Here is a 24,196-nt window from a genome sequence, read left to right on the forward strand (position 1 = left end):
ATTTTTTATTTTCTCAATGCTGGGGATTGAACTCAGAGCCTCACACATGCTGGGTAGACACTACCACTGAGCTACACTTTCAGCTCTAATTTCTTTTACTCAGCATGTACAAAAAATAAAGTTCTTATTCAACACAGTTTTGTCAAAAAGCCTCAACTTGCAGGCATTCACTCATTGCATACCAGCTTGCCTCAACATGTCCTGCAACCTCCTGCCACATGGCCTTTGCATATGCTGCTCCTACTGAGGCTCCTCAGTACCCAAAGCTCACCTCCTCAGAGAAGTCCTGCTTACCTGACCAGATTAGAGTCTTTATTATAACTATGTCTTTTTTCTAGACACCAGAGACCACACATTTCACTTACCACTGCATTCCCAGTGCCTATCACAGTGACTCAATATATATTGGCTGAATGAAAACAACATTCCCTACGAACCTCACAGTTTCATAAGTTACAATCTAAACTGAACACAAGTCAACCTGCCAAAATTTAGTCAAGTTGTTTCTTTACCAAAAGTGATTAAACTATCTCCCTATTGACTAAGAAACATAATAGCTAGATTCCCAAGGCAATATTTTATTTGTTTTCTTATGAAGACAACACATTTTCAATAATTTTTACATTCACAATACACTGAAGAAGTTGATTCCCCAGGACTTTTATGATTCTGACACGCCAAAACATGATCCTGAAGTCAAACTCTAGGTCATTAAACAAAAACAACACATGCATGAACAGGAAGCCTATAGGAAGACGTTTAGATAAGATGAAGTAGTGAGTTTCCATACAGATGGGCAAGCATCAGGTTGCGTAAAATTTCCCAAATGTGAGCCTGAAGAGAGGTACGAAAAGGTCCAAGATAGGGATAATTGGATAATTTGTGTGACTCAGAAACACGAAAACTAATGTATAAATTGTCGGTCTTATAAAGGCCAAGAAAAATCATCTCATGTATCAGTGCAATTCTTTTTCATGATTATTCAATTTACCAAATTTATTAAGTTAATCCAAAAGGAAGACAAAAAATTTAACACAGAAGTCACTAATGGATATAATGTGTCCAGGGACATTTAGAGTATTTTATTGACTTCCATCAAGTTCTTTTTTAAAGACAAATTTACTTTTAGCATTATGTGTGAGAAAATGGCCCATTAAATTATTAAAAGTACACAAAAAAATTCTAACCATAGTAAATCTATCACTATAGCTGATACTTAAAATATTTCAAGTTCTGAAATATAAATTGTAACAAAGATGAGCAATCCTATGTTCCGGGACTATTCTATTTTTATTTTTTAAAAAGTATGAATTGCAGCTTATTTAGAATTCTGTACTACCTGATTGACTTGAATTTCAGCCACAGCTCTAGCACTGCGCCGTGTCGAAATCTCTCCTGTTTAATTCTACTTCTCATAACCTACACCCTTATTTTGAGCCCAACATGAACTTTCACTCTGACCTACACACACATGCAGGTCACTCTCATCATTTTTAGTGCCAGCTCTGGCTTAGTCTCTCCTTCATTTGAGACAAATAACAAGGGAAGGGAAAAATAAAGGGAAGCTTTCGGAACGATTAATGAACTCCAAAGAATGACTGGGTTTTAATGAAATAAATAAAATTTATCTTGGAGATATCTGAATGCACAGAAGACTTCGTCTAAAGTCCTATATATGTCACATATATTTTGCAAATTAGAATCATTATTATTACTGCATTTTAGTTTTGTAAATTGATTTCTTCTGATAATAAGAAATGATGTATTAAGTGATTTCCTAACATTCTATACACAAACTAGATAATGCAAGACTTTAAAATTCCTTTAACATTTTATTATGAAAAGTTTCAAATATGTACAACAGCAGGGAGAACAGTTTAATGAAGCACCATCACCCAGCTTCAACAGTTATTATTTTGTCAATTCTACCTATATGAAATCTACTCTTAAATAATGCAAAAGCATATGGAACTGAGACACTCTGTTAAACTTGTTAACTAACATGTTCATTTTATTTTTATACTACTGGGGCTCCAACCCAGGGTTTCACACAGGCTTTACCACTGAGCTATACTGCCAGCCCTTTTTTATTTTTTGATATATGGTCTTTTTATGTTGTTTAGGCTGGCCTTGAACTTGTGATGTTCCTGCCTCAGCCTTCAGAGTAGCTAAGCTGAAGTGGCATATAAAAATCAATATGGATATTCCTCAAAAAACTAAAAACAGAAATTCTGTTCAGCCCAGCTATTCCCCTTCTAGGTATCTTCCCCAGAGAGTTAAAGATATCATATTACCGAGATACATGCATGTTTATAGCAGAACAACTCCTAACAGCTAATCTCTAAAGCAGCTTATATGTCTATCAACAGGTGAATGGGTAAAGAAAATGTGATATTTATTGACAGACAATAGAATCCTGGTTGCCAAGGGCTGGGGGAAGTGTCAATTAGAAGTTGTTGTCTAGTAAGTACAAAGTTTCAGCTGGAGAAAATGAAAGTTCTACAGATAAACAATAACGATAGTCTTACAAAACGGTAAACATAGCTCATGCCACTGAACTGCACATTTAAAGGGTTAAAATACTAAATTTTATGTGTATTTAAAATAAAGTGTTTTAAAATTTTGCCTGCAATTAACTAAATGGTCACAATACAAAAATTAGAAAAGATATAAATGAGCCAGAGAAAATGCTGATGTAAGCCACTGTGTTGTGACTCAGAAACCCCACTCCTAGATACACACTCCCAAAAAACTTACAAAAAGACCACTGAAGTTGTATGAGGATATTTATACAGCACTGTCTAACGAGCATTTGAGAGAACTCAAATGTCCACTGTCAGAATAACTTAGATGTGAACCAAACTATGTTCAGAAGTAGTAAGCTAGAGATACATATCACCATATATCCAAAGTAAAACTGTGTCAAGTGAGAGAAAAATACACAGTCCAAAAGAAAAACAAAAGACAGAGTAGGAAACAGTGAAGCAGAGTGAAGACATGGGAAGGAGGCCTGGGGAAGTCAGGAGACTGGAGGACAGAAGGGATTGGAAATAAAAATGATCAAGATGTGCTATGTATATGTACGAATTAACCAAGAAGAACATAGTTATTATGTATCACAAAATATACTAATAAAAAAGGCTTGAATTTAAGACAGCACAACACTCAAGTATCTTTTTCAAAGATATGTGCCGATCCCAGGGAATATACCAAACCCATACATATGTAGTCAGCAGTCTGTAGGTAGAGGTTTGTGTTGTAGGTTTGCAAATGATGGGGGTTGAAGCTAAAGGATAAAATGCCACAAAACAAACAAAAAAAAGGTTTATCTCAACCACTCATGACAAGACGTAATCAGCTAAGGAATATGATTAATACAACTCTTTGAACAAGAAACCTAAAAAAGATTTTTTTAGGAACTAATTATATTTTGTTCTCAAATATCTGTAGCATACTGCTCAGAGGCACTTTTACTTATATAGCATTTAATCTGACCATCTGTTTCTTAAAGGGCAGTACATTAAAAACATGAAGATGTTTTTAAGCCATTGTGATGCCAATGTTTTAAGCTTTATTAAAAATAATAACTGATTAAGACTGTAAAATCCTTCCAAAAAAATTCACATTTCAATACCATTACATCATAGCTAAGCAACATCACAAAAAATATATATCTTTTTTCAGGAAATTAACAAAACAATGAATTTTCATGCTGGTAATTATTTTCTAAACACTAATTCCAGAGATACAAATATCAACAACCTGAATGTGGACAAAATTAAATCATCTGTCTTATTAAACACAGGAACAGACAAAAAATGTATGCCTAGCTGGTTGTTTTTAAAATCACATCTACTACCAAATGCTTTTTAGAGCAAATATACACCAACTACTTAAGTTGTGGCCTCAGATCACTGATCGAGACCTCTGAAAGCCTTCACTCCTCCAACAAGCATATCCTTTTTTACCGTTTCAGGGCTGGCACAGGCACATCATGAACACTCAAGAAATGTTTTTTTAAGAGATAACCTGAGAAAATTACTATAGATACTGCAATGACCAGAAGAAACCCTGAAAGTACACCGAGGATTTGGAGGCAGATTTATTTACATAGACAGGCACTGAATAGCATCATTCCCAAAATATCAGGCCCCAGTGGTCTAGAGCTTACATGGGATAAGCAAGCAGGAAGTACAGAGGCAAAATGGCTTGTTATTTGGGGATTGGTTCGTACAATATGCATCATAGTGACCAGCTATGCACTGGAGTAACCAACCTTTTCTGGGAGATGGAAGCAACCGGAACTGGAACCTGGGCAACAAACTAAAGTATACTGGCTGTGGGAGGGGCATTTTCTGTTACATTTTCCCCTTTTTAGTTTCCCCAGCAAATCTTTGCTGGGCATATTACATGTGATCTTTTGAGATAAGGCCCAGCTAGAAGCAATAACATTAGGGTTGTCACTGATCCTAGGCTAGGCCCTAGCCAAGCTCCCCAAGATTCTTATTAAAGTTTTTTCCTAAATTGTTTTTAGAAAGACATAATTTAGGCCTGTCTATTCTCCACCACTACTCTGGCAACGCAGTGAGGGAGGTAATCTGTTCTAGGAGTGTCCACTGTGCTTTGGATGCTCATCAAATCTTGATCAAGTGTTTGACTAATTGTTCTGTTCTCTTGGGGCAACCAACCATAGAGTGTAAGGCAAAAAGCACAGCTAGCAGGGGGCAGGGAAGCAAGGACTGGGGTAAGCAGCCTGAAAAGACACAAAAATCAAGGGGAATAGGTATGGAGCAATCCTGTGAATGATGCCCTCAGGCTTCAGCAAAGCATGGACTGGAGGGCATCCAGAGTGACCAGAATAGGGTTTTGAGTGCACTGTCCCTTCCAAGTGAGCCTCAGAGGAGCTGTCCATGTAAATTTTTCAGCAGATCTAAGGCTGAATTTCTAAAACTTGTAGGTATAACAACATCTACTTGGGTTATATGTGTGCAGGAATGTCTATAGATATAGCTGGTCTTTTAACTGGTTAGAAATATGTACTTTTTATTTCACACAGCTTTTTAGTTACCTCTGCTACAAATTCAGGCCCATTGTTGCTGCCAATGATCAAGGATAGGCCTTCTCTAGGGATGAATTTTTTTGTTTTGGCTTGGTTTTTTTTTTTGGTACCAGAAATCGAATTCGGGACCTCATGCCTGCCAGGCAGGCACAATAGCGATGATTTTTTTACAGCAGGATCCTATAAACTTAAGTCTCCTCAGTACAGGTAGGCAACGGGAGGTCAGGGCAAGTAACACAAATAATGAAGCTTGAGTTGGCTGCAGGAGTACAGGTGCTAGCATAGCAGCCTGAAGTTTGAAGAACATATGGTATGGATAAGTTCTGGTAGCTGAGATTGATGTGTCAGTCAACTAGATCCCCAGAGAAGTCTTAGGCCTCTGGACCAGATTACTTCGCATCACTGGACGCAGGTTTCCAAACAGCAGCAGGAAACAATTTATTGTGCAGGTCCTCCCTGAAGGATTGTCTTGGCCAAACTAGCTTTGTCCAAGGTGACCATGGCACGTCTAGCCTGTTGGACTTCATTCCTAACAGAGTTATGTCCATCCCTTAACAAGGTGTACTCAGCATCTGTCAGGGGGTCCATTTTCAGAACAGTTCATCCCAGTACAGCATGTGGCACCTGGACAGTTAGGTCTTTGTCTAAGGTGATCTCGTCAGCTTTCTTGATCAAGAGGACAGTATCTCTTAAGAGTGCAGAGGCAAAGTCAAAAGGTAGCCCTTAAGGACTGGATCTAAGTATTTGCACAGGTAGACCACTGGGCACTCCCAGAAGTTGACAGTCTGAGTAAGCATCACCATTTGTGGGAACTCAAGGGTCCAGATTTTATAAGAGCCAGCAGCTCCAAGAAATTTGTGCAGTTTTATGGGTGGTTTTTTTCTGTAACCAGTTTCTTCCAGATATTGCAGCAGAGCTTTTGTGCCTTTCCAACAGTCAGCTTGGGTGTCATCAATCAGAGGTGCAACAACCTTCTCCAAAGAGAGTAAACAAGTTTTTGAACCTCTGGGAAGTTGAGTCCAGGTCAGTTAACCTTTGAGTTCAGAACTGGGATCTTTGTGAAGAGGGGATAGCAGACAGGAGCCAACTGAAATCAGAAAAAGGCATTTTGTAGATAGGCAAGTGCACCAGCAGGCTGTGGGTGGCAGAAGACTGAAGTAACACATATGGCAGACAACTGCGGTAGCATTGGCAGCTCAGAGATCCTGAACAGGCTTTGTAAGCAGGTGAGGTATATTTTAGCAGTCTGGCAGTCTATAGACATTTTGTAGTTTTGAAGCCTCATTTTTTCCTTTCTCAGGGTACCATGACAGCTAGGGCCTCCCAAAAAATAGTGGGAGAGTTTTTAACCCCTGATGGCAATTGAGTCCAAGTGAGCTGGCCTTTTGTCTCAGGATTTTCCCAATTGAAAGAGCTTATGGGAGCAACTCACAAGAAGAGGAAGGCATCTTTTAAATCTAGAACAGTCCAAAAAGGGTGGTGTATGGGTTGGGAATTGCAGAGTGTAAGCTTTGTTGCTGACAGCAGAGATCTCACTCAAGGTGACTAACAGTCTATCTGACTGATGTGTGGCTAGATGTCTGTGCTTTCCGCAATAGCTGACAGCAACAAGGCTCATGGTGAGGGGGTATGGTTGATGGCTAGGCCCAGAGGTGAGTTTTTAGTTTCTACCTCTGGGAGGAGAGTTTTTAGAACTGTAGGACTGTGGTTATCTGTCTTAGGTTGATGCAGAGAACAGTCAAAGTTGAAAGAGTTAAAGGAGAGGGAGGATGACTGGGTTAGTAAAAAGGAATGTCCTACCAGTATGTAAGTGCGTGCCACGCAAAAGGGGCAAAAGGCAAGAACTCCAGTGGCCTCAGTGGTAGTAAGTTTTTGACAGAGAGAAGTTTTGAAGGCAGACAGTTCTATTTCACTGTCTACCAGGAGAGTCACAGGTTTGCCTGACTTTTGCAACAACCCGCTCTCAGGGGCCCAATTTGATAAAGTTTGGTCTGTCTTATCTATTCAGCCCTGACAGGGCATAATCCATTTGTCAGGGCTGATAGTCCAATTTTTCCTCAGTCAAAATGTGGAACTCAGAAGGAAATGTTGAGTCACCTCAGGTGGGTGTTAGATGGTGCCATCTGACCAGGTGAGTCCTTTGGGGCAGATGGGGTGCTGAATGACTGATAGCTAGGCCCAGAGGTGAGTTTTTAGTTTCTATCTCTGGGAGGAGAGTTTTTAGAACTGCAGGAATGTGGTTATCTGTCTTAGGTTGATGCAGAGAACAGTCAAAGTTGAAAGTGCAGAGTTAAAAGAGAGGGAGGATGACTGGGTTGGCTGAATGCAGGCAATGGCTAGCTGGAACCAGTTCAATTGGCTGGAAGTAGATGAGTCAGGAGTGGGGAGTGCAGCTGTAGTTGTTGGCAGTGACTCAGCTGCCAACAAGGGTGCCAAGAGGGGACCTCTTTTTCCTTTTATTTATTTATTTTTGAGATGCAGGACACAGGTACAGAGCCATGGTGGGAGGCTCTGACACAGACTGAGTCAGAAGTCAATATAAGGAAACTGGTCAGGATGGCCTTGTTCATCAGGCTATGTTACTTTGTTCCAAACTGGACAATTTTAAGATCAAGTGTTCCCTTAGATGGCCAACTGGGGCAAAGATTTTGCCATTCAATTTCACAAAAGGCACAGAGCTTTGAGGTTTTATTTTCAATCCACAGACATTCTCAACAGACAATTTTAACATCAAGGACCGTGGGTTTCCTCTGGCTTGCACCCATTCTATCTCCCTATGGTACATGTTGTGTACCCTTGAACAACGGTGCAACAAAGGGTGGGTGCCCCTCAGAAAGAGACCATTCAGATGCCCACCTGGCTGCACTCCTCATGAAGACTTAGGAGCTACTTAGCTAAGGAGGGTGTGAGGCTCCATTATGCCATATGTCGATCACCATGGAAGTGCAGCTGAGGGTCCAGCCAGCCACGGCAACCAGTGCCTCCCAGTCTTGGTGCACAGACAGATCAGCTGATTGCTCATACTGTCCATTCAACAGTCACTCAGAGGTTAAACATTCCAACCCCCTTCCCTCACAGGTGATCCTGACTAAGGAGTTGATCAACTCTCCTTGTGCTTGAGCTGAGCAGGACTAACACAGACTAACTGCAGTGCCCCCAGAAGTCTTACCAGAATCAGAAAGGGAGGCAGGTAGACAGATTGCGTCCTCCTCCCTTTGGGGTCCAATGTGAGCAGCTAGAGGAGGAAGCCAGAAGTTCTCCTTCAGAACTCTGAGGGTACTCTAGAAATCTCAAGGGTGAGCCCTCCTATTGTAACCTGGAGAGGTCCTTGCTCCATCCATGGCCCAGAACAGGTGACTAAAGAGGTCAGCAGTCAGTCTTCTGGGCCAATGCACCAGATGGAATGGCCAACAGAAACACCAAAAGGACACCCAGGATTGGGTGGCAGTTTTACTTATGTCAATGGGCACTGATCAAGATCATTCCCAAAATACCAGTCCCTGATCTCTGGTGGTCTAGGGCTTATATGGGATAAGCAAGCAGGAAGTACAGAGGCAGAATGGCTTGTCAGTTGGGGATTGGTTCTTACATGATGAATCATAGTAACCAGCTATGCATCAGAGTAACCAGCCATTTCTAGGAGACAAAAGCAATTGGAACTGAAACAGGAACTATCAGCTGAGCAACTAAAAAACTGAAATGTACTGGGGGGGGGGACTTTCTGTTACAGTATAAATAAGTGGAATAGTGTATAACTTTAAATAATGATAACTTTCATTATCTAAAGACTATCTGAAAATAGGCTGCTCAGTCACTGGAAGTTGTGCAAGGCAAAGCACATTTACCCTATCCTCATTTAAACACCTTCAACAGTCTCCCGAGGGCAACCGCCCACCCAAGTGCTCCTCCTCTGACAGCCATGGCACCCGTCTCCACACTCACACCAGTGTCGTCTGTCACTCGTATTTAAGGCATTGAGGGTTTATCATAAATCCACCACATGTCGCTCCAAATACTGCCTGTCCTAATGTATATACACAAATAGAAAGGGGGGAAGGAATGAACCAAAAACTAGAGGATTCTTATAAAACTTAAACAGAGCAAGATGTCACTTACATCAGAGAATGTGTGGGGTTCAATCTCACACTTCCCACAGCAATTTCCTTACATATATTGCGTAAACACTGCATAGATCATAGACCATGTCCCCTACCTTAAAATTGCAGCCATGCAGAAAGCAGGCATTCAGAAAAGCACAACACCAGAAGCAGGCAGTACTGCTCATACTCATGTTCATAAAAGCGTATTATCTCCACAAACTACACTGCAGCTCAACTCTAAGAGGCCTTAAAGGTATGGGAGGGTGCACTTGGCAAACGTATCTACAGCTTTCTATGTCATCAACTAAGCACCAGGTCCTAGGCCAGTCACCCACTGTGATAAAATCAAAGATGAGTACAGCATTCAGTGGGTTTGAATTTAGAAGGGAGCACTTGACAAATATTCAAAGAACTGTAACTGCTAATCCAGTAAGAAAAACGCCATGAAAAGAATTGAAATGCTCTGAATAATGATTAGGATTGTGATAGGGAGTAGCAAAGGACTTCTGAGCAAAGGAAAGAGTATTAACAAAGAAAGAGGTGAGAACAAGACGTTGACCATGACACTGGAGCTTTGTCTTAAGTGCAAAAAGACAGAAAATAAGGTTAGATTTAAAAAAAAAAAAACAAAAAACAGGAGGCTGGGGATTTAGCTCAGCAGCAAAGCACCTGCCTGGCAAGCGCAAGGTAGTGAGTTCTGTTCCCGGTACCGGAGAAAAACTAAAAAACTAAAAAACAAAACAAAACAAAGAACAACAAAAAAAACAGAATAAAGCCTACCTGGAGAGGCCTTTAAAAGCCATGATCAAATATTAAACCCTCCTCTTGTAAATAACAGACATCACACACACACAAAAAAAAAAAAAAAAAAAAAAAAAACAGAAAAAAGTCACTGAAAATAAAATTGGTTCTCAGTATGCACAAAATACTAAAAGATGAAGAAAATTAGAAAAATTAGAAAAATTAAGAGCGAGATTTTCAGTAATACAAGGTTATTCAAATATGCATAACAGTAAAAATGAAAAAAGATTGACATGCAACTTCTTATGTGGGATGCATCTGAATAAAAATCTTTTATCAACATACACAATAATTTATTTTCTTAAATTTCAAAAATAAAAGAAACAGCATTTTCAAGGCTGGTGCTAAAATTGTCATGAAACATGACTACCACCCACCATTATTAACCATGAAAACTGAACGACATATATAAAACCACTGTTTTCAGACCTTAGGCAATATGGCATCACAGAACTATAATCTCTAAAGAAGGGAAACCAACAAGTTAAACCCTATGATTGCCTCAGTTTTCTGAGGCTCTCTCTGCAACACAACTCTAAGGAGATTTAAACACAAAAGTGCATCTTGGTATAGCTGAGTCCAGGGAACAGTTTCAGAGAGTACAAGCTGGTTCAAATTTTCAAGTATACAATGGACAAGAGAAAGGAACAATACAGAAAAAAAAGATCTACACGTCTACAAAGGGGATCTGTATGTACTCTTCTGGTAAGTATCATAAGACTCCATAGGTAGGATGGTCAAAAAGCAAATATACAGTCTCTTCCCACTCGAGCAGTTTACCAAAGCTCCCGAGCTTCCATGGGGCTCAGCGTCACTCTTAAAATAAAATAAAATAAAGCAAATGTAAGATGGCAATAAGCTGATAACTTGGGAAAGTTGTCATAGGCCTAGAAGATATTCAAGTTTCAAACAGAAAAAGAGACTGTTGACCATGTATGGTGTTATTTTCTTTTTCTAAATTTTCTCTGAATCTTTCTCCAATTTTTTCTCTTATTTTTACTCTCTATAACTCCTCCCCCCATCTTTTTCTTTTACCTTCTATTTCTCATGAGTTTTTTCTCTAAATTCTATAAACATCCTTTTATTCTCCAATAAGAGCTTTGGACCCTTTCTCTCTCCTCCTCCTATAATAAGAGTTTGGGGGCATTCAGAGTATTTCCTTAACTTTGATCAAGTATGCTTTATTTTGTTTTGTTTTGTTTTTAGGGCAAAGTTATTTTTAGCATTGTTTGAGAAAATATTGTATTATATTGTTAATAGGAACATAACACTGGGTCCAGCAGACCCATCCCTTTCTTTTCTACTGTAAATTTGTACTTTAGTATAATGGTAGTCAGATGTGCATCTCAGTATCTTTCCCTAAGGGATACAGGAATCAATCTGTGTTTACACACTTGGTATGATGAACAGCAAGATATGTGCAACTGTGCAAAAGTGGCAAAACAGAATTTTTACCTACCTTACATGCCTTCTGATTTTGCATATGTTTACCGAAGCATCACAGAGGGTCCAATAGACCCACACCACTCCAGGATTTGTTTTAAAAAGAAAAAAAAATTTTTTCTTTGATTTTTCTGGTAGATACAGCCCATTTCAGTGCACTGGCATATGAAAACCAGATTTTCCAGTTTTGGAGGTGGTTAAAAGTGAATCATCAGATTACTTGAAAATGAAGATGATCCATTATGGTAAAATATATGCTTTCATAACAAAGAGTGGTGTGCCCTACAAGGAAGTACAAGAGAATAAAACATATGAGCCATCAGGGTAAGAGATGCTGGTGTATAGAACATGTAGTTGTCATGTGGGAAGACTGCCTAGGGCATGACAATCAAAGCAAAGCTTGTATCTGTGGTAGACTTCTGTTTACATTGTACTTCACACAGGTTTTTATTTTTGATGTTATCTTTTAGGTTTTGTAAGCAACTAAGCAGCAAATGTGAAAATGTTGAGTCTATCCTAAGCACTCATTTTTGCTATTTTATTAATACCATATTTCCATATTAAGTGCACAATACAGTAAGAACCTACTGATAAAAAAGGAAAGATGACAAGACTGCCACATACTAAAGGAAAGGTAAGCACATGTGCTGTCAGTGTAAGCAAGACATGTGCATGGAACATGTATTTGTCATGTGTGAAGACTGCCTTGGGTGCGACAGTTGAAGCAAATCTTTTTTTTGTGGTAGAGTTCTACTGGTATTTTCATTGTAGTTAATATAGGAATTTATTTCTGATGTTATCTTTTAGGTTTTGCAAGTACACAGTTGTGCAATGTGAAAATGTTGACATCTATTCTAAATGCACATTTTAAGAATTAAATACTTTTTTATAGATACTTTATGTTCCTGTTAACTATACACTGTATGATATAATAAGAACTTCCTGGCAAAACAGCAAGACCACTGAGATCACAAATATGTCCTGCAAAAAGGCCAGGAAAGCACAACACATGTGCTGTCAGTGTAAGTAGTATGTTTGTTAGGAATATGTTGTTGTCATGTGTGCAGACTGCCTTAGGTATGATAATTGAAATAAATATTTCTTTTGCAAAGTGCCATTGGTATTTTCATTGTAGTTCACCTAAGAAGTTTTTGTGATTTTTTTTAGACTTCATACACCAAAAAAGTTGATGTTGAAAATTTGACTCTCTTAATAAATATTAAAAATTCAACTCTTTTTGTGATATTTTTCCTATTGAGTATTCAATCTTTAATACAATGAAATACATAAAATTAAAATTCATAATTCATCAATAGAAATATTCTAAAGACTAAATGTGGGTCTAGCAGACCCATGTTTCTAAGCCTTTATGACAAAATTATTGTTCTGCTCCTGTAAAAGTACAAAAAAATTCTAACCATATCAAATCACTATAATACATAAAATATTTCCAGTTTAAGTAGCTGGGGATGTGGCTCAGTGGCAGAGTTCTTTCCTTGCATGCACAAGGTCCTCAGTTCAATTCTGAGCAACACACACACACACACACACACACACACACTTCCAGTTTAAGATTTGTTTCCCTCTTGCATTCCCACACTGCCAAATCTTATATATTTAATAGTTTAACAATAAAACTTAATCTTTTGATACTTAACTCTGTAAAATTACTGTTGAATTATTTTCTACTATTGCTGGAGACACAGCTACCCCATTTGGTACATGTGAGCTGTAAATCAATAACGGAGTTGTCTCCATGTTTACAACATAATGATGGATTTCGTCTTTAGGATTAAGGTTAGTATATAATTGAGTCTTAAGATGATACTATTGCAGCTGATTCACTTGACATTAACAGGGTCGCCTGTTGATACTTCTCTGTAGGTGAACACAATGATTACCTTTGTGACAGTAACATCACTGTACATTCCCAGAGAACTTGGTTATTAGGCTAAATGCACTGCATCCTCTCCTCCCAATTAATCAAGATGGTCAGATTCTCAGGCTGTGGCAAAGGATTATAGTTAGCCATGCCCAAAGTACATCACTGAAAAACAACTGAAGAGATCTCACAAAAAATCTTTACATTATACACACTGACAAAACAAAACAAACAAATCAACAGAAACACGGGAAGACACGGGAACAAAATGCCTCCCTAAACTACAAACTCATACAAAGCCAATCCAGGGGGGTGCTGAGGGGCAGAATACCATAAACTGCACACAAATTACTTGACAAGGTAAGAAAGGAAGTTAGAAAACAGATCAAACAGCTACTCAGCAGGAAAACAGATAATGGAAGTAATAACCAAAATGATTCAGAAGCTTTCAGAAGACACTAATAAAAAGCTAGACGTGCTGAACAAAACAATACAAAATATGAATGACCAGTGTGGCAAAGAATTAAAGTCCACTGAAAGATTTCAATCAGAAATTCAGGGCTGGAGATTTAGCTCAGCGGCACAGTGCCTGCCTGGCAAGCGCAACATTGTGAGTTTGATTCCCGGTACCAGAAAAAGAAAAAAAAAAAAAAAAACTGAAAAAAACCCAGAAATTCAGAAAATTTCTAAATTTCAAATTATTTCTGAATTTCAAAATTATATTGGAAGTATGGGCAACAGAAGTGACCAGTGTCAGGACAAACTTTCAGAACTAGAAGACAACGATACCTTCAAAGGCTAACTACTCAAAGATACCTGAAAAACAAGAGAACCTCCAAAATGGATCCAACAGCTGCTAGATGATGCAAAGACTAATTGGAGTACTTGAAAAATAAGAACACAAGAATAACCCAGTATGAGTCAACGAAACTGGAGAATTAAAAAAAAAAAAAAAAAATACCAACTAAGAAAAGCCCAGGTCCCAATAGATTCATTGCTGAATTCTACAAGAACTTTAGAAAAGATCTAATTGCCAGTATTCCTCAAATTCTTCAATGAAACTGAAAGTGACGCAGTACTCCCAAAGTCATTTCCTAGAATCAAACACAACCTTGCTTCCAAAATCAGAAAAGGACCCCACCAAAACAGAGAATGCAGGCCAATTTCTTTAATAAACATAGATGCAAAAATCCTAAATAAGGTACTAGGAAACAGAAAATAGCAAACCATCAAAAAGATCGTATCTCATGACCAAGGAGGATTCATTCATTCCAGGAACACAGGCATGGTACAACACACACAAATCAATACATGTAATACACCACATAAACAAAAGGACAAAAATCACATGGTCATGTCAACAGACACAGAAAAAGCATTTGGTAAAAGTCATTCTTGACAAAAACTATGAAGAAAATAGGTATAGAAAGTCTTTATCTCAGTCTAATAAAAGCCAGCTGTAACACAGCAAGGGTGTCTTACTTTTCTCATTGCTGAGACAAAATATATGACACACAAAGTTAAAGGAAGAAAGGCTTATTTGGTCCACAGTTTGTAGAGGTTTCAGTCCATAGTTGACTGGCTCCAAGGCAGGGTGGCATGGCAGAGGGACATCACTAAAGAGAAACAGCTCATGGCAAGCATAAGACAACAAGGAAGAGAAGCCACAAGCAACAAGGGATAAGTGAAGACATTAGCCCTCTTTCTGTCCCTCATTATTTTTCCCAGGCTTATCTTACCCACTCTTGTGTTGCCCTTGTTAAAAATCACTGAATATCAAAGTGCAGGTCTACTTTTTGGATTCTTAATTCTATTGCACCAACCTTGTGTCTATCACATTGTTTTGAATACTGCAGCTCTGCAGTAAGTTTTGCTATCAAGAATAACTTCTTCAGTTCTGTTCAAGGTTGTTTTGGTTTGGTGCCCTGAATCTCCATGTATGTTTTAAGATTAGTTTCTCCTTTTCTAAAAAAAGAAAAAAGCCACAGCTGGGATTTTGAGTGTGGAATCTGCAGAATTTTTGTGGTAGTACTTCCACATTAACAATATGAAGTTCTCTGATCCATGAATATGGGATGTCTTTTCATTTATCTCTGTACTTTCTTCTATTAATTTCTGTAGCTCTCAGGGTACAATATTTTTACTGCTTTTGCTAAGTTTATTCTTATTTTTTATGCTTTTGTATGCTTAATTTCAGATTGCTCATTGCTAGTATACAGAAATACAACTAAAGACTGTATATTACAGCTGTAGTACCCTGTCAACTTGCTCTTGTACGAATTCTAAAACATTTCAGTGGATTCCATAGGATTTCTTATACAGATTATGTAATCTGCAAAGAGATAATTTTATTTCATTCCAGTCAGGATGCTTTTATTTGTTTTCCTTACCTGTCTTGGCTAGATGTTCCAATATTAAACAGAACTGTTAAGCATCAACTGTTCCTGATCTTAGAGAAAAGCACCCACTTTTCCAACATTAAAGATGTTTACTATCATTTTTACATTACATGCACTTTACTACATTGAGGAAATATCTTTTTACTTTGATACCAAAATCTTAGAAGGGTCTCGGTCTCTCGCTCTCTCACACTCACACACATACACACACACACACACACACACACACACACACACGTATACACATCTTGGTCAACTCACACTTCCGTAACAAAATGAAATAGGTGGCTCAAACAGCAGGATTTATTTCTTAACACCTCTAGAGGCTAAAAAGACCAAGGTGTCAGTTAATTCTGTTTCCCTGGAGAGGGTCTTCTTCCTGGTTTGCAGATACCTCCCTCCTGACTGTGCTCTCACAAGGCAGCAAAAGACATCATAGGGGCCCTGTCTTTATGACCTTATCAAATCTCCTACTGAAAAATTCACTTCCAAATAACAAAACAATTGAGAGTTAGGGTTATAACATACAAATCTGCAGAGAACACAAATACCCAATTTATAACACACACTCATCAAAAGTGGGCCTCATAAAACGAAGTCAGAAACCAGTTACAAATCACAGAAAATCAAATTCAATATAACATAAAGGTATAATACATCTTGACTAAATAAAAGGTTAATCAGAGAAATGCAAAGCCTGTTTTTAAGACTCAAACTCCAATCAATGTAGTTCACTAAATTAATAAACTTTTTAAGAAGCAAATTACTCTCCCATTACATGAAGAAAAAACATGCAAAAAAATATTAACAATAATTTTAGTAAAAACTTTCAGCATACTAAGAATAAAATTTTTCTTCTTGGTAAGGTTATATATTTAAAAAAGTAAAGTCAATATCATACATAATAGGGAAAATCTAAATGGTTTTTCCCGAGATCAGGAGCAAGGCAAGGATGTGCACCCTTATCACGTCCATTTAACACCAAAATTCCACCAAAATTCCAGCAAATACTATACAGAAAGAAAGCTCAATAATAGACACAAAAATTGGAAAGTTGGAAGGAAACTGTCTTTATTTGTGGTCATATACATAGAACATCCCAGCCCAAAAGCATTAGTGGATGAATTAGCAAAGTAGCGGATAAAAGTTCCACATATAAAAATTGATTGTACTTCTATACACTAACAGTGACAAGTTGCAAATTTTATTTTTAAAAACTAGCATTTTCAATAAGAAAAATATTCATATATTTTATTCACTTAGGATAAATTTTTAAAGACCAGCACATTGAGCAGGCATAGCAGAACACGCCTATAACCTCAGCACTCTGAAGGTTGAGACAAGAGGCCACCAAGTACAAGGCCATCATGGGCAATTTCGTGACAGCATGAGACCCTGTCCCAAAATTAATTAATTAAGGGCTGAGACTGTGGCTCAGTGTGAAGGCCCTGGAATAAATACTTAAGACCACAAAAGAAAAAAAAAAAAAACTGACCAGCACTCCAAAAACCACAATACACTGCTCAAGAAAAATTAGGTAATAACTAAACAAATGGAAGTATATCATATTTATGGATTGGAATGGGTAAGTTAGTATCTTCTGGATATTAATGCTTCCCAAACTGAGTCATAGAATTCAATGCAATGGCAACCAAAATCCCATAGGCATTCTGAATAAACGAACAAGCCACTTCTATAACTGACAGAAATGGAAAGACACAGAGTAGTCAAAACAATTCCAAAGAAATATGGAGTTAAATCATTTGCACCATGGGATTTCAAGACTTACTATGCAACAATGTGATGTTGTCATGATATATATATATATATATATATATATATATACACACACACACATACACCCATGTCCATGCAATATACTACAGTCTAGGGAAAGTTATACATAGGTAAGTATATTTTTAACAAACGTTGCAATGCAACTCAGAGTTTTTCAACCAATTAAGCTTGCCCAGCATGGTAGCACATGCCTACATGCCTGTAACCCCAGCACTTGGCATGCTGACACATGGAGATTGCTACAAGTTTAAGGCCAGCCTGCACTACATGTGAAGTTCAAGGCCAGCATGAACTATGTAATAAGATCCTGTCTAAATAAAAAAATAAATAAATAGAACTGAATATCAAAAAGAATAGACCTGGATCCTTACTCCACACTGTACACAAAAATCAACTCAAAATGGATTTTATGTGAAGAGACAAAACTGTAAAATGTCTAGAAGACCACAGAAGAGAAAGGTCTTACAAATGGGTGTCAGTCAAAGATTGCTTAGACATAAAAAAGCCGGCCAGAGAGTGCAGATCGCAAAAAAAGTGCTGATAAACTCAATTTAGTCAAAATGTAAAGCTTTTGCTCAGGAAAATACACCATTTCTGGGCATGGTAGTACATACCTATAATCCTAGCACTCGAGGAGGCCTCCCTGAGTGCTGGGATACTGGCATGTACCCTTAGGCCCAGCTGAAATATTCCATTCTTGAATTTAATATATCAGAGTCTCAGCACCGAGACTAATGGATTTTTTGTGTGTTTTCTGATTTACATAAATCTGTACAAGTCAGCTGGGCACTTTACACCTTTATTTTTACTTTCACATTTCAAGTACAGTAATATGGATAGATAAGATATATTTAAGATATTAAATATATTTAATATATTTAAGATATTAATTTAATATATTTAAGATATATTTAAGATATTAAAGTGCATATTTAAGATAATAATGTGAACACATTCCTGTAGGTAAACATCGAGATACTCATTCTCACTTTGGAACACTTTAAAAAACAATCACATGTTATGAAACTAACTGCACTGCCAAATGCTTCTTAGGATATGTAAAAATCATAATCATCTCTACATCTGACTGTTTTAAATCAAGAAAGGTAATAGACTTTGTGATTAGACTTACACATTTGGTTTTGATGCTTGTAACCAACCATATTTTAAAGTGAGTAACATTTCCAACATAACGCACACACAGTGTGTCTCACAAAGGAAGATACCAAATAAATCACCAAATGGCATGTAGAGATACAAAACCTCTACTGAAATTGTAACATGAGCGAGCATGCTTACAAATACTTTGCTAAGTAAAATTTTTTTACCCATCTAGTGTGAATGAGCATTACTGCTTCCCATTCATCTATTCATTCCTAATTATATACGTACTATATTCATAATTCATCACTCACATAAGAAAAAAATGCCGCCTTCTCCCTCTGAATATGCTTCTCTTCTTTCAAGAGCCAACTCACACTCAGCCTCGGCTGAACCCTAGTGATATACACCATTCTTTCCAGGGGCCTACAGCACTGCCACAGCACTGCTACATAGGTGCGGACCACCTATGTCATTCTGCCATGGATTAACGTTAGCTGTTTATGTTAAAGATGTTTCCTGAGGACAGCAAATCATAGCCACCTCTACTTTCCAATAAATGCTCAGCACAGTACCTTATTTATTTTGTTCTAAACTATTAACCTATTAAACTAGGAAACTGACCAAACAGACTGAACACAAAGGGGTACACCCATCAATTTCATTACTTTTTCAAAAAAGAAATCTTTCAAGCACTTTTTCTAAACATTCTATTTGGAGTTAATGCAACTCAGCTTATGATACGCATTGGTTTCTATGGTACTTCAATTTTGTTCCACCTTTCACACATGGATTTTCTATTATGGCATCACACCTAGAAGTACTGGTATATAACACTGTATTAATATCAAAGGCAACCTAGTAGATAGTTGAGTTCTAGAGTCCAGACACAACACCTGCTTTTCAAGGAGGGTCCAAGTTATTATATAACAACATGAAGTCATTCCTGTTAAAAGCTGTTAAATTTTAGTATTTTCCTACAGTATATGTTGGTCTTTCAGATTATGTTATTTCTGCATTTATCAATCACTAGAAAGAAATTAAACAACTAGCTGTAAGCATAAAACAAGCCATTAGCTGTTAGATTCTCTATTTCACATCTTACTCAAAGACTGGATGTACCCTTTAACTTTTAGTATTCTCATCAGGAAACTGGCATCATCTCATCTGTTTTCAAGGTTGTGAACAGAAATAGAAATAACTTTTGCAAAATATCTTAATGTCTGACAGGAGGCTTCCGATAAAAGTCCATCATAAACCTACTATTCCCTTCCACTGATAACTTTTCTCTAGCATCCTTAGCAATCCAAACACACAGAAGCTTTACCTTTGATCTCATTACCTGTCACATTTAGATCTCAAGCTCCTGCTTACATTCCACTAATTACCCACTACCTAGAATACCCTTACTTTCTCCATCCAAAATGTAATCTCCTGCTCTCCTTGAAAAAACAAAAAAAGCTTTAACCAAAGATTATGAAGTTAGGGAGAAAGGTTGGAGAGGGATCCACCTAAATTCACAGCTGTACTAAAATGAAGATAATACATATTATACCCTGACCTTACATTAATTTTTCTCCAAGTCTTTCTTGAAGACCTTTCTCATATCCTATACACATCACAACTAACTAACTCCTTTCTAAAACAGAGCTGGTAGAAAAAAAATGTACTGTATCTTATCAATTCTCAACATCCTCCAAATCCCAACGTTCTGTCATCTCAAAAAGCTATTCATGAGAATGCACCACACAAAAGAACGGAAAAAGATAAAACTAAATAATCTTCTGACTGCTCATACGAAACTGGTTTTGTTTTTGTTTTTTCAGACCTGAGTACTGATCCTGGAGCACTGTGCCACATGCCCAGTACTTTTTACTTTGAGACAGGGTCTCGCCAAGTTGCTCAGACTGTACTCAAACTTGCAATCTTCCTGCCTTAGTGTCTAAGTAACAGGGATTACTAGTGTACACCACCACATTCAGCTCAAAGCTAGTTTTAAACAAGTGAATTTTCTTCTTCTCCTGATTATAATCAACAAATCAACTAAGGGCTCCAGCCTCATCTCAAAGATGTAACACAGATGCATTTTGCAACTGTGTTCTCAAATTAAAAAGCACTACCCATTCTTCAATAAACTACTTTTATGAGATAGCTCTCAACTCAATATGGATTGACACATTAAGAACTACAAAATATTAAGCTGTATTTATGTGCTCTTCCGTATTATATTTTGGAAGTTACCTTAAAAGGAAAATAAAATAACTGCAATCTATAGTGATCTACTTACTGTCCCTTGCCTCATACAAAGCTTCCAAAAGGCCACAACACACTTACTGATCTGAATGGACCATGAAGGTTAAATTCACATCTCTTATTAAAAATATCCTGTCCATAAGGTAAAAAGCTGCTTGCTGCTTTAAACACACACATACACACAAATTGTTGTCCTTCCAAAAGTGACATGTTTGAAAATAGCAAACTTTTCCAACATTAATCACAATAATCCCAAACTCAAGTCACACAGTAATTCAATTATGTGTAATAAGTAAATGACATGGCATTGTGATTCAAATTCTCAGAATTTTAGGATGTAAGCACCTACAAAAGCATCCCTCTCCTTCCAGATTCAAGAGTTTAAGGTACTAAAACGCTGTAACATACCTGTCTTTCAGTTACAAGCGCTGACTCAAAAAAAGAAAGGCTTAAAAACCATAAAATAAATTACACATAGAGTTGTCAAGATTCTGACCTCTAAAATGACTTGTAAATTAGATGTGTCTAACTTCCACTAACCAGCATCCTTTTAGGATAGCTATGTTAGTTATGCTGTTCTCTGACCAAAAATACGGAGTCATAACTGGGCATACTGACAAAGTGAATGGTATATGCTTTAAGTAAAGATTTCAAGGTAAGCCATGAGGGAATCTTTTCTGTGTCTAGATGAGCTATGCAAGTTATATAAAATATAATCTATGTTTTATATCCTAAACTGTCAGAGCTTTTGTTAAATGCTAAGATGAAAGAAAAATCTTAAGAATTCACTGACGGAAAACTGGGATTCAACTTTTGGGGATTCTACTTTACTACTTCATTTCCCAGTAATGCTTTGATATAAATACACATATACCAAAAGCAGGGACTCTTAACCAGATAAAGTATCAATTTGGCTCAAAAATTACTTTGCTGTTATGATTTTATGATTCAATAGCTAATAAAAATACACAGGGTTATTTCCAAATCATAACTGCCTATTAAATTATCTTGACACTAGTTAACAGTTCTGAAAATACTAATTTATGAATTCAACTATGTACAATAATTCTATGCAGTATGTTACTATTATTTTCTATTAAATGTAAGAATCTACTCAAAAAGATGTTTTCCTGTAAAATTCCAGGTGGCTTTTTGGAAATAAAAATATATTTTAAATACTCCACGAGAGTGTAACTTCAAGAATCCCAAGTAAAACTTCGCAGTCCTTAAATTCACCTATTTAGTAAACAGCTGTTACTCTTCCTACAGTTCCCTTAGAGTAAGAGAATCCAATTCTAAAGGGTGTAAGTATACACATTTCATGAATAAAGCCACAATGTTTAAAGTTCGATTACCAAGGCAATTACTATGTATCATTACAGAATGATAATGTAGTACATATTTCCCAAGTAAGATCAAATTTACTTCAATCACACCAAGCATTATTACCAATTTTTTTTTCACTTTTCTTTTTATTTAGTCATGAAGTCCTTGGAATCACAGTAGGGCTTGCTGCCATGTTGGTGTCAAACTCTGCCAGTCATCCAGAGAATACGCCAGATTTCTCTTTCAACTTCTTTGTCTACTAGTGCATCACTGGACTCAGCAAGCAGACCACACAGACAATTTCAGTAACCGATTTTGGCTCTCTGTGCATAATAGATGGCAATTCTTATGAAGTATCCAGTTTGTCTTATAGCTGGGAGATTTGAACCTGCTGCAGATGTCACATCTAAATTCTTGAATGGATTTTTATCATCAGTGTCACCTATAAAACAAGACAGTGTCACTAACAGCATTGTCCAAGAGAACATCTACTTCAGTACTGCTAAGCTTTCTGCAACATAACTGATAAGTCACTTATTTCCGAAAACAAGGACCAGCAAGTAAGACAGCGTGTGCCAAAATCCAGCCTGCCGCTGTTCTTATATAGTTATGATCTAAAAATGGCTTTTTAATTATTAAATCGTTGAAATTTTTTTAAACTAGTATTTTGTGGTATGTGAAAATAATATGAAATTCAAATTTCAGTCTCCATAAATAAGGCATTAGTGGAACACAACACATGCTCCTTTCACATATCTATTTTCCTACAGCTACTTTCATGTTATATTAGCAGATTTAAGAAAATGCAACAGGAACCACCCGACCCATAAATCCTAAAATATTTACTATCTGGTCCTATAAAGAAAGTTTACCAAACCCTGACCTACAAAACTTTTTGGTGGGTAAATAATGCATTGCCTAGGGTTTGCTGCACAAGACTGTGAGTAGGAAAACTATAATTATTTAATTGTTCCCCTGCCTTACTTCCCAACTATTCAAGGAATTCCTCAGTATTTGCTGGGCCAACCCTGTCCCACCAATGCAAACTGCTGCAGTCACTTTGCTCTCCCCTTTGCTTCAGGCTTGCCTCAATTTGAGATATCAATATTGACACAGGGCAGGGTGCAACATGGAGCTCAGTTTCACATTGAATTCTAGTTCTCCAACACTGTCCTCTTCCACGTTCCCAAGCTTTCCTGGCTCTAGATTTCTGCTTTATAACAACCATCCTCCATAATGGGTTTCCTGTACTGGACACCCGTCTTGAATGTCTGTATTTCCTGCCAGAGACCACAGCACAATGAGCTGACTCACAGAATATTTTGACTAAACTGTGCCAGCTGATCGTCGGTCCTCACCCTTGGCCTAAGAGCCCCGCTGCAATGCTGTCATATGGATTTGTTCTGGGCCTCCTTACCGCCTGCATGTTTCAGTACTCTCCTGGCCTGCACTACTCTTCCTGGCCATGACTGCTCTTGGAGTTCACTACTTTCTTTTTCCTTCAAACCTCTGGTACAAGTTCACTCTTTGCAACTGACCTGTCATTCTGTTGCTTGAACTCAGTTCATACAAATATAATAAGCAAACAAAAAACACAATAAAGCTCAATTCTACGTATTATGATCGACTTTCCAACTCAAGAAAACATTTTTACTTTTTTGGCACCTGCCCCAAAAGGGAACATATCATTAAGAGAAGTCTCCAGAACATCTCATCTCTTCTGTTATTTCCTCCACTATTGCTAGTTGGTCCAAACTTTCAGTATTCACTTCATCTAAGGGAGGATTTACCCTCCTGCACTCACACTGGATGCCCAAGTTACCTGCTTTCTTGAGCGTAACTCCAGAATGCCTGTCTTGATGTATTAAAGTTTTTACAATCCTGTTTCTATAATGTAGGGCACAGAAGCATCTCCTGACACTGTTGGATTGCAATGACAGTACGTGTTTGGGGGGCTGGGAATTTAGGTCAGTGGCACAGCGCCTGCCTGGCAAGTGCAAGGTCATGAGTTCGATTTCCGGTACCGGAAAAAAAA

At 37.6% G+C, this 24,196-nt stretch overlaps 1 protein-coding gene across 2 annotated transcripts in view; it reads right to left on the reverse strand.

Moving 5' to 3' along the window:
* Positions 1 to 24,196, reverse strand: part of Gtdc1 (glycosyltransferase-like domain containing 1) — a 367,853-nt gene that overhangs the window by 333,152 nt on the left and 10,505 nt on the right. For both annotated transcript variants that reach the window (XM_013517454.1, XM_013517453.1), the window contains exon 2: positions 22,285 to 22,603. The gene's annotated coding sequence lies outside the window, so the exon portion shown is untranslated. The remainder of the gene's footprint in view (positions 1 to 22,284; positions 22,604 to 24,196) is intronic.

Source organism: Chinchilla lanigera, unplaced genomic scaffold (genome assembly GCF_000276665.1).
Source record: "Chinchilla lanigera isolate Chin_1 unplaced genomic scaffold, ChiLan1.0 scaffold00039, whole genome shotgun sequence".
In the NCBI taxonomy this organism is placed as follows: Eukaryota; Metazoa; Chordata; class Mammalia; order Rodentia; family Chinchillidae; genus Chinchilla; species Chinchilla lanigera.